Below are 14161 nucleotides of genomic sequence, written 5' to 3'. Positions count from 1 at the left end.
AGTCTTCCTCAATGGATCAATTACTCAAGAAGGTAGAGCAGATGCTTGAAAGGGTGAAACTTGACAAACCTGAGCCACAAGTTAGAAATCCTAACTTCCGTGGCCAGCAGCAGCCACAATATAGGATAAGGTAGAGAGATCAATGAGCCCAAGATCAAACAGCACAGCAGCCAGTACAGACACCTCTTCAGCAAAATTTTGTGAATGGACTGGACTCTGATGAGGAAGGGAAGGTAATAGGGGAAGAGAACCACTTCTTTACTCCGGATGATCTGCCTACTTACATTACTGAAGAGGAGGAGTATGCAGAAAGTTCAGCTGCACACAAAGACGCAGATTTCATTCTAGCAAGTGACATAGTTTTGGAAGAAGAATCAGAGGAGTATCAAAGAGGCTATATGAATGCTCTGTCCGCTCAGCAGCGACAATATTCACTTAGAAATAGAGATGTGCCAGTTAACCCAATTCAGAAGAGGAAGGAAGTTTCGGCATCAAAGAATGATTCGTCAGTTGCACAAAAGAAAGGCAAAGAGGCACTTGGACCTAACAGCAGCAATTCACCATCAGCAGAAAAATCAAATCAACAAATTGTATCGAGAGAAAAGGAAAAGAAAGAAGCCCCAGTCAAAGAGGTAGAAAAGACTTCCGCTTTTAGTTTAGAGAATGAAATTTCTAAATTGAAGGTATCCATTCCCTTGACTGAAATAATGAAGAACAACAGTTATAGAGGGCAAGTTTCTAAGATTTTGAATTGTGATCCAATGTCTGATATGGTGAATGTCGAAGATGATCAACCCGAAATGATTTTTGGGCCAGCATTGAATGGTGAGTCTCTAGATAATGATGTGCCACCTTTTTATATCAGTTTAAGATTGCATGATTTTGTGTTACACAATGCCATGTTCGATTCCGGAGCTTCTCACAATCTCATGCCCAAGGCTATCATGGATAAGTTGGGTTTTGACGTCACTCGGAAATACCATGATCTCTATTCGTTTGATTCCAGTAGAGTAAGATGTATTGGGCTCATCAAAGACTTGGTTGTAAGTCTGGATCAAATCCCAGTGAAGAATGTGTTGATGGATATTGTGGTAGCGGATATTCCTCCCAGCTTTGGCATGCTTCTTTCCAGGTCTTGGGCAGCAAAATTGAAAGTGACACTACAACTAGATTTCTCCTATGCAACAATTCCGGTGTTTGGTCAGATGAGAAAATTGTATCGAGAACAAAAAATGAAATACATGATTACAAGCAAGGAGAAACCCATTAATCATCCAATTAATTATGTACATACAGATCTAGGGTCTTTTGTTTTGTATTCAGATAGTTTTAATGATGTATATAGTCAGTTAGTTGAAGCAGAAAGTATTCTAGAAATAGTAGAAAATTTCAGAGAAGTTTTGAAGAAAGAAGGACGAGAACAACAAAACACCGTTGAGAAATCAGCTAAAGGTAACGGATAACAAGCAGGAAAAACAGAGCCAGCAGAATTTCGGCACTTGGAAGAAGAGGAAGAAGGTTTGTGGACCATGGATTTCGATGGTGCAATGGGAAATGATGGTGCTGGAATTGGTATTTGGGTACGCAGTCCTTTCTCCGCCCCGAACAAGGTGCCTAGTAATGTGCGGGTATGCTCCTACAAATTAGCTTTTGATTGTTCGAACAATGAGGCTGAGTATGAAGCTCTGATTGCTGGCCTAAAGATTCTAAGAAAGCTGAATGCTAAGAGGATTGCAGTATATGGTGACTCCGAATTGGTGATTAAGCAGGTCAGAGGCGAATATCAAGCAAAGCATCCTCGGATGCGGGCTTACCGGAATGCAGTTCTAGACATCCTGAAATTATTTTCAGAATATACCTTGACATGTGTGCCTCGTGTTCAAAACAGCATTGTTGATGCTCTTGCTAAGGCAGCCAGTAGTTTGAAGATTCCAATGAACTCCAATAATAAATTCGAAATCCATGTCAAGCACCATCCGACTGTCTCTGACAATCAGAGATATTGGCAAGTTTTCCAAGATGATGAGGAGATTGATGATTTCCTGCAAAACAAAGGCAAGTTCAAAGAGACCTCAATTGATGAAGAAAATGATGATGGCAAAGATGAGGTGCAAATCAATCAAATGGACATGTTGCAGCTAAAGGATAACATTATTCCTAAAGGCTTGATACCTTTAGAAGAAATCTTTGATCAAGATGACGTAGCCCGCAAACCAACATTGCAACCAATAGAGAAGGGTGTTGAAGAGGTCAATATCGGAACAGCTGCTAATCCTAAAATGGTAAAACTGTCTAAAGCATTGCCACAAAAGATGAAAGCCAAATATATCAGTTTGCTGTCTTCATTTGCTGACGTGTTTGCTTGGGACTATTCTGACTTGAAGACATATGATACCAATATAATTCAGCTCACTATACTCATTAAGCCTAATCAGAAACCTTTCAGACAGAAGTTGAGAAGGCTAAATCCAAAACTGTTTCCATCAATTGAAAAGGAGATAAACAGGTTGTACAAATCAGGAATCATTGTTCCCATCAGATTTTCGGATTGGATCTCCAATTTGGTGCCCGTGCGGAAGAAGACAGGTGAGATTCGCTTGTGCATTGATTTTAGGAATCTCAATAAAGTTTCATTGAAAGATAACTACCCACTGCCCAAAATGGATCATATACTTCAGCGAGTAGTTGGGGCATCTAGTATGTCACTACTTGATGGTTATTCTGGATATAACCAAATTTCTGTCCATGAAGATGACCGAGACAAGACAACGTTCACCACTCCGTGGGGAACTTTTCATTACGCTAAAATGCCTTTTGGTTTGAAGAACGCAGGTGCCACCTTTTAGCGGGAAATGGACTTGGCTTTCGCAAATGAGAAGGATGTGTTTTTGGTTGTATACCTTGATGATCTGATGGTGTTTTCCAAATCTGATGAAGAACACATGTATCATCTGAAAACTGTCTTTCAAAAGTGCAGAAAATATGGTCTATCGTTGAATCTGAAAAAGAGCTTGTTTTCCATGGAGGAGGGCAAACTACTTGGGCACATTATCTCAAAAGATGGCATTCGTATCGATCCAGCACGTGTACAAGCTATTCAGCAAATCGATCTGCCCCGGAATAAGAAGGAGATTCAGTCTTTCAATGGTAAAATGAATTTTTTACGCCGCTTTGTACCTAATCTTGCTGAACACCTAAGAGAGATCACGAACATGCTTAAAAAGGACAGCCAAGTGAAGTGGACGGAAGAGGCTGTAAAATCTTTCAATTTAGTCAAATTGGCTCTTTCCTCTGTAGAAATTTTTGTTTTCCCACCCCGGTTTTCAGTTTCTCCTTATTTCTCCCATATAGTTAAATGCCCTTTCCCATAACCATACATTTAACAAGCTGAAAAAAATAAATTTGCTGAAAACACAAATTCTGGAAATTTTACAAAATGTTGGAAATTGCAGAAATAAAAATCAGCAGTAATAAACAGCCATTAAAACACATTTAAACACTGAGATTTTTGGTCAATGTGACCCTGGAAAAACCCCTACAACTCTTGGGGAAAACCAGTTTGAGAGCTCTTCTTTATTTCTGAAAATTGCCTTTTACAGTGAGAAATTTTCAGCAAAAAATCAACAAGCAAATTTACAACTTATCTCTTTTCCCATGCTTCACAGCAAACAGGACAACAATAAATGTTGTACGGTCTCCTCGATTTTCGTGCCCACTTTCAGCATTAAATGTTGCTATATGGCCCTCGTTTTGTGTGCAGAAAAACCAGCAAACTGCTCCTCGATTTTTGTGCAAACCTCTCCTCAAAAATCGTGCCAAAATCTGCCTTTCACTGTGTGCTGAATCAGCTGTACAAATCTGCTCAACTGCTGCCTTGGAATGTGTGCCAAGCTGCTGTCTCCTTCTCCTCCCTGCTCAGAAATCTCTCTTGCTCTCTTGCTCTCCTTTTCCCAATTTGCTCATGAAAGAATTGAATCGAATGTAATCTTTTCCTCATTTTCCTCCCTTAATATAACTCCAAATGACTTTTGGTGATCCAAGTGACTTTTGGGTGATCTCTAAATCCAATGGCTGAAATAGATTTAGATCAATGGCTGAGATTAAATGCTCATTTAAATCTCACTTTTTATTTTTTAATTCACCCCACTTTAATAAAGACCCACTTAGTCATTTATTTCCAAAGTCACTTTTCCTTTCTAATTTTTCATTGACTTTATAAAAGTCACTTTAAAATTAGACTTAGTAACTTTATCACTTAAAGTCACTTTTAAATTAGATTTAACTTTATAAAATTATAAAGTCACTTTAGGAGAAAAATTAAATTCTTTTGGACACTTTTCCCTAGGCCAAAGATCAAAGCCTAAGGGAACCACCTGTTCTCCGGTACCAAATTTCAACACTCCCTCTTACCGAGGAAGGTGTTCCTCACCACACCCGTCTTGTCTCTGAAGTAGACATGCTTGCCCTGTGGTAAGGCTTTGGTAAGGATATCTGCAACCTGCTCATCAGTGGAAATATACTCAAGCTTCACAACTCCCTTCTGAACATAGTCTCTGATGAAATGATATCTGATCCCGATATGCTTTGACCTGTCATGAAATACTGGATTCTCCGTGAGTTTAATGCAACTCTGATTATCACAGTAAATCACTGAAGGTCTCAACAGCTGACCAAATAAGCCAAATAACATCTTGCGAAGACAGATAGCCTCACAACTAGCTAGACTGGCTACCATATACTCTGCTTCCGCTGAACTCAGTGCTACTGACTGCTGCTTCCGGCTGAACCATGACACTACTGCTGAACCCAACACAAAACAGCACCCTGAAGTGCTCTTCTTATTAGAAGCACAACCTGCCCAATCAGAATCAGTGTATCCTGCCAATCTCACTCCATCTCCCTGCCTGTAGTCCAGACCATAATCCACTGTCCCCTGCAAGTATCGCAAAATGTGTTTTGCAGCCACCCAGTGAACCTTCCTAGGCTCACACATAAACTGACTCATCGTGTTGACTGCAAAACAGATATCTGGTCTAGTGTTGACCAAATACATCAAGGAACCAATCAGCTGCTTGTACAATGTGGGATCCACCAACTCGGAATCTGAAGCATGAAGCTTCTTCCAGTTGGTGATCATTGGTGTCGACATGGGTCTACAATCCTCCATGTGGAATCTGCTAAGGATGTCCACAATATGCTTCCCCTGCCCTAGGAAGAAATGCCCCTCCTCCTGCCACACCTCCAAACCCAAAAAGTAATGCATCAAGCCGATGTCCTTCATCTCAAACTCTGTCGCAAGATCTCTCTTGCAGTGCTCTATGAGTCTCTCTGCACCTGTAATGATCAAGTCATCCACATACAACACCAGAATGAGAGGCTCCTCACCAATCACAATAAAGTAAAGGTTCGGATCTGCCTCACTCTTTGTGAAACCCATCCCCTGCAAATATGTATCTATCCTGGAGTACCAAGCTCTAGGGGCTTGCTTCAGGCCATAAAGGGCCTTCTTCAGTCTGCACACATGGGACTCCTTCCCATGCACCTCAAATCCCTGTGGCTGCTCAATGTACACCTCCTCCTGTATGAAGCCATTGAGAAATGCGGTCTTCACATCCATCTGGTGGATCTTCCAACCCATCTCTGCTATTATTGATATAATGGAGCGGATTGAAGTATATCGAGCCACGGGAGCGAAGGTCTCCTCATAATCAACTCCCTCTACCTGGGAGAACCCTCTAGCCACAAACCTCGCTTTGAATTTCTCAATGCTGCCATCTGCAGCATGCTTTACCTTGTAAAGCCATCTGGAAGTAACCATGGATTTGCCCTCAGGCCTAGGCACCACCTCCCAAACATCATTCTTCATGATAGAAGAATACTCCTCCTGCATGGCCTCTCTCCAGACCTGCTGGCTAGCTGCCTCCTCATAGCTAGAAGGCTCAGAGTCAATAATGTTGGTAACCATCGCCATATAGCTACAAAACCTCTCAGGTGGTCTACTCTCTCTGATCGGCCTCTTCGGCTCAGCAACAGATGTGGCATCTCTCAAGGTGTCCTGAAGCCACTTGGGCTTTCTCTTCCCTGAGCATGCTTCTCCCATAGGAGAATGAAACTCCTCCTCCTCATCACCATCAGTAGCCTGAACTCCTGACTATCTGTCTGCTGTCCTCCTGCCTGCACCTGAACTTGTAGAAGCTGAGGCACCGTGTGAACTGTCCATCAATGGACTCCCTAGTGAACTGCTCTGCATGCTGCCCGGAGCACCACCCCTCTAGCTTGGCAAGCCACTGCTCACTGACGGACCTGACATCCTCATAGATGTACCTCCGGATCCTCCTGATCCCTGCCCACTGGATCCCTGCGACTGACTCAACTGTTGCTGAGGGTCTGGCTGATCCAGATACTCTAACTCCCGTGACCTCCTAAAGGCCCTGTCCTCCTCGAACTTCACATCCCGTCTGACAACAACTCTCCTCTGTGCAGGAATGTAAATCCGAAAGACCTTTGAGGTCTCACTGTAGCCCACAAAGATACCCTTCTCTGCGGTGGGCTCTAGTTTGGTCCTCTTCTCCTTGGGTATATAGGAGTATGTAATGCATCCAAAGATATGAAGATGACCAATATCAGGCTTCTTCCCAGAGAAAGCCTCCTTCAGAGTCATGTGCCCCAAGGCACGATGCAGACTCTTGTTTTGCAAGTAAACAGCTGTGTTGCAGGCCTCTGCCCACAAGAACAATGGTAACCCCTAATCATGTAACATGGCTTTGGTAGCCCCTATGATGGATCTGTTCTTCCTCTCCACAACCCCGTTCTGCTGGGGGTTGTAAGGAACAGTGAACTCCCTCCTAATGCCTGCCTCCGCACAATAGTCAACAAACTCTCCAAGGGTGTACTCTTCTCCATTGTCCGACCTCAAGGACTTGATATTTCGACCTATCTGAGTCTCCACAAGAGCTCTGAACTCCTGAAACCGCTTGAAGACCTCACTCTTGGTCTTCAAAAAATAAATCCAGGTCCTCCTGGAGTGGTCATCAATGAATAAAACATAGTACTCATATCCACTCAAGGAAACATGATACATTCGACCGCTCACATCGGAATGAATCAAATCAAGTATCCCCGTCGCTCTGCTGTCACTGCTGGGAAAAGGGGATTTGCCAAACTTGCCCATCGCACAACCTCTGCAAGTATCAAAGTGATCAGTACTGAAATCTGGCACACCTGTAGTGATCTCCCGCAATGTCCTCAAGGCTCCATGATACATATGTCCCATCCTGCGGTGCCAAATCTCACACAGCTCAGAACTGCTAGCTCTGTTGTCGGTACTACTGCTCAATGCCAAAAGGGGCTGGAATGCAAACTTGTACACCTTTGCATGGCGTACACCTATCACTCTAGCTGAATCAGCTGGAGTGCCCCTGGGATACATCAACACCTGTCCTCCCCTGAACAGTACCTCATATCCTCTGTCCTCCAAAGCTGAGACGGATATGAGGTTCTTCCTTATCCCTGGCACATAAAGAACCTCTGACACCTTCAAGGGAGGTTTGGACTCCCTCTGAAATGTCACTGTCCCCACCCTGACTGCTCTAACAACTCTGTCATCACCGAGTACTACCTCAATATCAGTGCCACTCTCTGAAAGCTCTGAGAAGTACTCACGGACTCCTGTCATATGACGTGAAGCCCCACTGTCCACATACCAGATACCTGAAGATGCTCCGCTAATCGAGGGAAAAGCATGCTCCCTCTGAACCTGTGTGGCAGGTGATCCTGCACTAGAGGATTCACACGTAGTGAACGCAAACTCTCGGTCAAAACGACTGGCAAAGTCCTCAATCTCTGCTGAAGCTGACACGTCCTGGTTCTTCCCCTTCTTCTTCTTCTTCTCCGGACACACAACTGCATAGTGTCCCATCTTTTGACAATTCCAACACTTCACCTTGGAATAGTCCTTCTGTGTGTTCCCCTGTTTACCTTTACCTTTGCCTTTGCCCCCACCACTGCTTGTGGAAGCCTGCTTCTTCCCTTTGCCTTTCTTGCCTCCTGCCACCAGTGCTACATCCTCATCCTGCTCAACTGGCTTGGCTGCCCCAAGCTGACCTTTCCTGATCTCTGTCTGAATGCAATCATCCCAAAACCTCTCCCATGTGGGAAGGGTCTCACGTGCACAAACCCCATCAGCAAAGTTCAACCATGAACGGGGGAGGCCATTCACTGCAATCCGCACCAACTCAGTGGGTGGAATGGCCTCTCCAATCGCTGCCAACTCATCTCTCACATTAGTAATCTTTGTGAGATATCCAACTGCACTATCATTACCCATCTTAATGTTCTTCAACTTCTCCTTCAGGACCATCTTCCAATTCTCATTGGTACTCTGGTAGAGATTGGACAATGCTGTCCACATCTCATGGGCATTGCTCTCTCCTCTCACATGAGGAATGCAATGGTCTTTGATTCCGTCTAGAATCAGCCTCTTACTCTTGTTGTTCTTTTTATTATAAGCTGTCAACTGAGTAGCATCAGTAGGCACAACAACAGGGTTCTGTGTGGTATGCACCATGATATCCCAGACTTCTGCCTCCTCAAAGATACTCTGCATTCTCTCCTTCCAAACACTGTAATTTATATGCCCATCCAGCCTATCCTCCACCCTCAATCCCAATGACATCCTACTATCCTAAAACTGAAAAATAGCACTGCTGTAGTAAAGATAAAACTGTTGTTTATGAAAAAATCAGTTTGCTAGAATTTTCTGAGTGAAAAATCAGCAATTGTAATTTTTCCTTTTGCTGTCCCAAACTGCCCTTCAGCACTCAACCTCTGATACCATGTAGAAATTTCTGTTTTCCCACCCCGGTTTTCAGTTTCTCCTTATTTCTCCCATATAGTTAAATGCCCTTTCCCATAACCATACATTTAACAAGCTGAAAAAAATAAATTTGCTGAAAACACAAATTCTGGAAATTGCAGAAATAAAAATCAGCAGTAATAAACAGCCATTAAACACATTTAAACATTGAGATTTTTGGTCAATGTGACCCTAGAAAAACCCCTACAACTCTTGGGGAAAACCAGTTTGAGAGCTCTTCTTTATTTCTGAAAATTTCCTTTTACAGTGAGAAATTTTCAGCAAAAAATCAGCAAGCAAATTTACAACTTATCTCTTTTCCCATGCTTCACAGCAAACCGGAAATTACAGCAAACAGGACAGCAATAAATGCTGTATGGTCTCCTCAATTTTCGTGCCCACTTTCACCATTAAATGCTACTGTATGGCCCTCGTTTTGCGTGCAGAAAAACTAGCAAACTGCTCCTCGATTTTTGTGCAAACCTCTCCTCGAAAATCGTGCCAAAATCTGCCTTTCACTGTGTGCTGAATCAGCTGTACAAATCTGCTCAACTGCTGCCTTGGAATGTGTGCCAAGCTGTTGTCTCCTTCTCCTCCCTGCTCAGAAATCTCTCTTGCTCTCTTGCTCTCCTTCTCCCAATCTGCTCATGAAAGAATTGAATCGAATGTAATCTTTTCCTCCTTTTTCTCCCTTAATATAACTCCAAATGACTTTTGGGTGATCTCTAAATCCAACGGCTGAAATAGATTTAGATCAATGGCTGAGATTAAATGCTCATTTAAATCTCACTTTTTATTTTTTAATTCACCCCACTTTAATAAAGACCCACTTAGTCATTTATTTCTAAAGTCACTTTTCCTTTCTAATTTTTCATTGACTTTATAAAAGTCACTTTAAAATTAGACTTAGTAACTTTATCACTTAAAGTCACTTTTAAATTAGATTTAACTTTATAAAATTATAAAGTCACTTTAGGAGAAAAATTAAATTCTTTTGGACACTTTTCCCTAGGCCAAAGATCAAAGCCTAAGGGAACCACCTGTCCTCCGGTACCAAATTTCAACATCCTCAGCTCCAGTTCTAATCAGCCTGGAATACACTCAGGATTTTATATTGTTTTCATTCGCTTCGGAGCATACTATGGCAGCAGTGTTGATGCAGAAAAGGGATGATCATGAAAGAGCAATTGCTTTCTTCAGCCGAACTATAAGAGATGCAGCCTTAAAGTACAACATCATTGAGAAGCAAGCCCTCGCACTTGTGAAAGTATTGAAAGATTTTTGGGTATACATTCTGCATTCTCATATTCTAGCTTATGTTCCTAACGCTGCTGTCAAAGATGTTTTAGTGCAGACCGATCTGGAAGGAGGACGAGGTAAGTGGATTGCAGCTTTTTTGGAATATGATGTGGAAATAAAGCCCACAAAGCTTGTTAAAGGACATGGATTGGCAAAGTTAATGGCCGAATCAAACTTGCACGCCTTAGACATAAATCTGATCGCTGCTATGTCCGATGAGAATGAGGAAGGTTCGTCAATTCAGGTATCTGAAATGTTTGCTCTTTCTCCGTGGTATTCAGACATCATATATGTGCTTCAAAATTTGTCACCACCACCCGGCATGACTAGAAACAAAGCTAGAACTCTCAAATTAAAGGCTACCAAGTTTTTCATTCTAAATTCTGCACTTTATTGGAAAGATCCCGGTGGCATTTTTTTGAATTGTTTGGTGGAAGAAGAAGCAAAGCAGGTCATGGAGGATTTCCATGAAGGATATTGTGGTGGGCACCTTTTTTGGAAAACAACAACAAATAAAGTTCTGAGAGCGGGATACTATTGGCCGACATTTTTTGTTGATGTATATAAGGTTGTCAAGAACTGTAGCCTTTGCCGCTTAAGCCCATTGAGGTGAGTGCCCCGTTTGAGCAATGGGGGTTGGATATCATTGGTGAAATTCATCCCGCTTCTTCCGGTCAGCATCGATGGATTCTCACGGCAACATATTACTTCACAAAATGGATCGAAGCAATTCCCACCAGACAAGCTACAGATGCGGTAATTATTTCATTCCTTGAAAATAACATCTTGTCTCGCTTTGGTTGCCCGAATAAGTTAATCACTGATAACGCAACAACTTTCAAATCAAAAAGGATGGTAGAGTTTTGTCATAAATATCACATCATTTTGGGTCACTCAACTGCCTATCATCTGCAAGGCAATGGATTGGCAGAGTCCTCTAACAAATCTTTGGTCAACATCATTAAGAAGTTGTTGGAAATCAACAAGAAGAGCTGGCATAAGAAGTTGGTCAATGCACTTTGGGCAGATCGGGTCAGTCAGAAGAAATCCATTGGTATGTCCCCCTTTGAGCTTGTGTATGGAGCTGATGCCTTGTTTCCTACCTCTCTCGCAGCTCCGGTAGTCAAACTTCTTCAGTAAGTCGGCAGTGAAGATGATCCTATGCAGAGAAGATTGAATCAAATGATACATTTGCAGCAGACTAGAGAAGAAGTTTTCCAAAACACATCCAAGTTGCAGGAGAAAATTAAGAAAATTTATGACAAAAAAGAAAAGGCAGACAAAATTTCAGCTGGATGATGTAGTACTGAAGTGGGATGCAAGGAATGAGGAAAAGGGTAAGCACAGTAAATTTGAGAATCTCTGGAAAAATCCCTTCAAGATTGTAGCATATTGGGGTCAGAATGCCTTTCTCTTGAAGGAAATGAACGGGGAAGATTGTCCAGGAGGGCCGATCAATGGTCGGCTGCTCAAGCAGTACCACTTCTGAGTTGTTTCTATTGTTTCATTGTCACTGTAAATACCATTTTATTTTAGTTTTGGTTAGAGTTTGTCAAGTCAGTCTTCGAGTCATTTTAAGATCAAATTTGAGTCAGTTTTTCGGTCATTTTGGTTTCATAATTGAGTCGGTTTTAGTCAGGTTTTAGTCAATAAATGAGTTAGAGTCTTGTGTTGTTTGTCGAAATAATGACTCCATAGCCCAATGGATGAAGGCACTGTCTGCTCTCCCAAAGATCTACCATTCTTGGCACCTCCAAGGAGCTACCATCCCCCATTGGAGCCAATGTTAGAGTCGGTCTTGTCAGTCCTCCGTCAGAGATCAAAACTCTTTCTGCATTTCATTTTTAGGTGTCTCACTCCATTCACTCAGCTGCATTCCGCTAGGGGCATGCCATAATCTGACGGAAGGGCCTTATCATTCATTCCCCTCATGTCTTGTACCTGTTGGCTTAGGTATTTTCATCAATGTGTATTAAAGTCCATGACAGTCCATGTTTGATCTTTTAATGGATGAGAGTCATTTTGGTCATTAAGTCTAAGGATTAGTCATTTGGTCTTCAAACAATGTCCAATAAAGCCAGCAAGGCCAGAGGGAGGCTCTTATAAAGTTGTGATTCAAAGATTTTCATCGTCATGTTGATAGATTACGACTGTTCTTCAAAACTCTGTTTTGAAGAAAAGTCAACAGTTTGTCATTTGTAATAATTTTCAAAAGTTTCTCAGTGGATTTCTCTAAGCGCAGCCCTAGTCTCCTTAGCCAAATTCCATGTCGGCTACCCCTACAAAAAATTGCCACAAATTTCATCATTTTAGTCAAAGAAATCAAAAGGAAGTGTGAAAAGTAGAGTTGTATTAATTGTGAAAAAGTGCCAAAGTGAAAACATTACAAAATGGGTTTTGGAGAAAGAAAAAAATCAAATCCAACTCTTGCAGGATATTTCTCGAAGTATATAAATCATTTGTACCAAGTTACATTCATGAAATCTTATAGCAAAGTCGAATTTGGAGGTTGAAGAAAAAACTGCAGTTTGAAAGGCCGCGACTGTGTTAAAGGTTGGAGCGCGGCGCATAGGTGGAGTGGCACGACGCACTGGAAGCGCGCGACGTACTGGGGATTTCTGCCCAGTGTTAATTTGAACGGGTGCGACGCACATAGAGAGCACGACGCACTGGGTTCTTGGCACGGTGCACACAGTTCAGAGCTTGAAATTGTGCCAAATCTTTTCAAATTGCTCATCCCTTGCGTGGAGTTGTCAGGTAGGGCCTTCTATTTTGACATTGCTTCAGATTTTATGATAAGAGATGGTGGTGTAAGGGTGATAAAGGTTGAAACAAAAATTCATACCCAACACAAACAAATTTGCTGCCAGGGTTTCAGAGCTCACAGTTTTGTCACCAAGGACTCTCCTCCTTCCCCATTCTCCCTTGTTGCCACATTCCCCACCCCCCCACCAAGTTGATCAATCTTACATTACATTCAACATCCCAAAACCCTAGCCCTTATTAAAATCTCCTCAACCCTATATAACTAATCCCAAACCCTAAACCTTATTCCCATATATAAAATCCCCCTCCTCTCCCTAATTAAAATTATCCCAATAATTCTCATTCCTCAATATTGTTTACCCTTCTTAACAATCCCTAACAGTCCCTGTTGCATTTGTTTTTTCCCTTGGTGGCAGAAATTGAAATACAACACCAAAAAGAGCAGTTCAAGCACAATTCATACACAGCGGTCATCTTGTCTTCAAGGTATTTTGTATAGCAGTCATGGCATCTGAGCATTCATCGGACTATGAGGTGGAAACCCAAAGTGACTCTCCCTTGGAAGAATAGGCACCCCGGAGGCCTCATAAAAGTGGCAGATATGTCATGTTTTCAGCATCAGTCATACTATGAGTTTTGTCAAAAGGTGGCTAGTGTCCAATTTCATCATGAGTTGGCTCGTCTTTTTGTTCTACACTTGCACAGAGATCAAGCTATCTTGGCTGGTGTCACCTTCACACTTACACCAGAATCTGTCTCATTAGCAACCGGTATACCAAACATTGGTGAACCAAGGCACAAGAAACAGAAGATTGACAGGCAACATTATGAGCCATACATCAGAACTAGTTTCTTAAGGCAGCTCAAGAGAGTGTTCTCGTTCCGATATCTTAAGGATGAATATGCTCCACTAATGAGATTGATCATGAAGTATTTCAGCTGTGAGGGACGGTTCTCTCGTCTTTATGCTTACCACATCAGGTTGCTCATGCATTTCACCAGGGTACGGATGATGAACATTCCGTATTTCATTTGCCAGAACATAGAGAGGATGACCACCTTTATACAGCACAAAACACCTCAGCAGCAACTTAACAGTGTCTATCATTTTGCTCTTATTAAGATTTTGGTGGTTCATCAGCTTGGATTGCAGGGCATCACTTGGGATGATTTCATCTCGCGTGATTTCTTCAGAGCTTCACAGGGAGTATCAGAGGTTAAGCATGAGGGTGAACCTTCTCA

This window comes from Pinus tabuliformis, chromosome 4_2, assembly GCF_031772625.1.
Source record: "Pinus tabuliformis cultivar Carrire ecotype Pingquan chromosome 4_2, CPIR1, whole genome shotgun sequence".
Taxonomy (NCBI): Eukaryota; Viridiplantae; Streptophyta; class Pinopsida; order Pinales; family Pinaceae; genus Pinus; species Pinus tabuliformis.
This window is presented reverse-complemented; position numbering follows the sequence as displayed.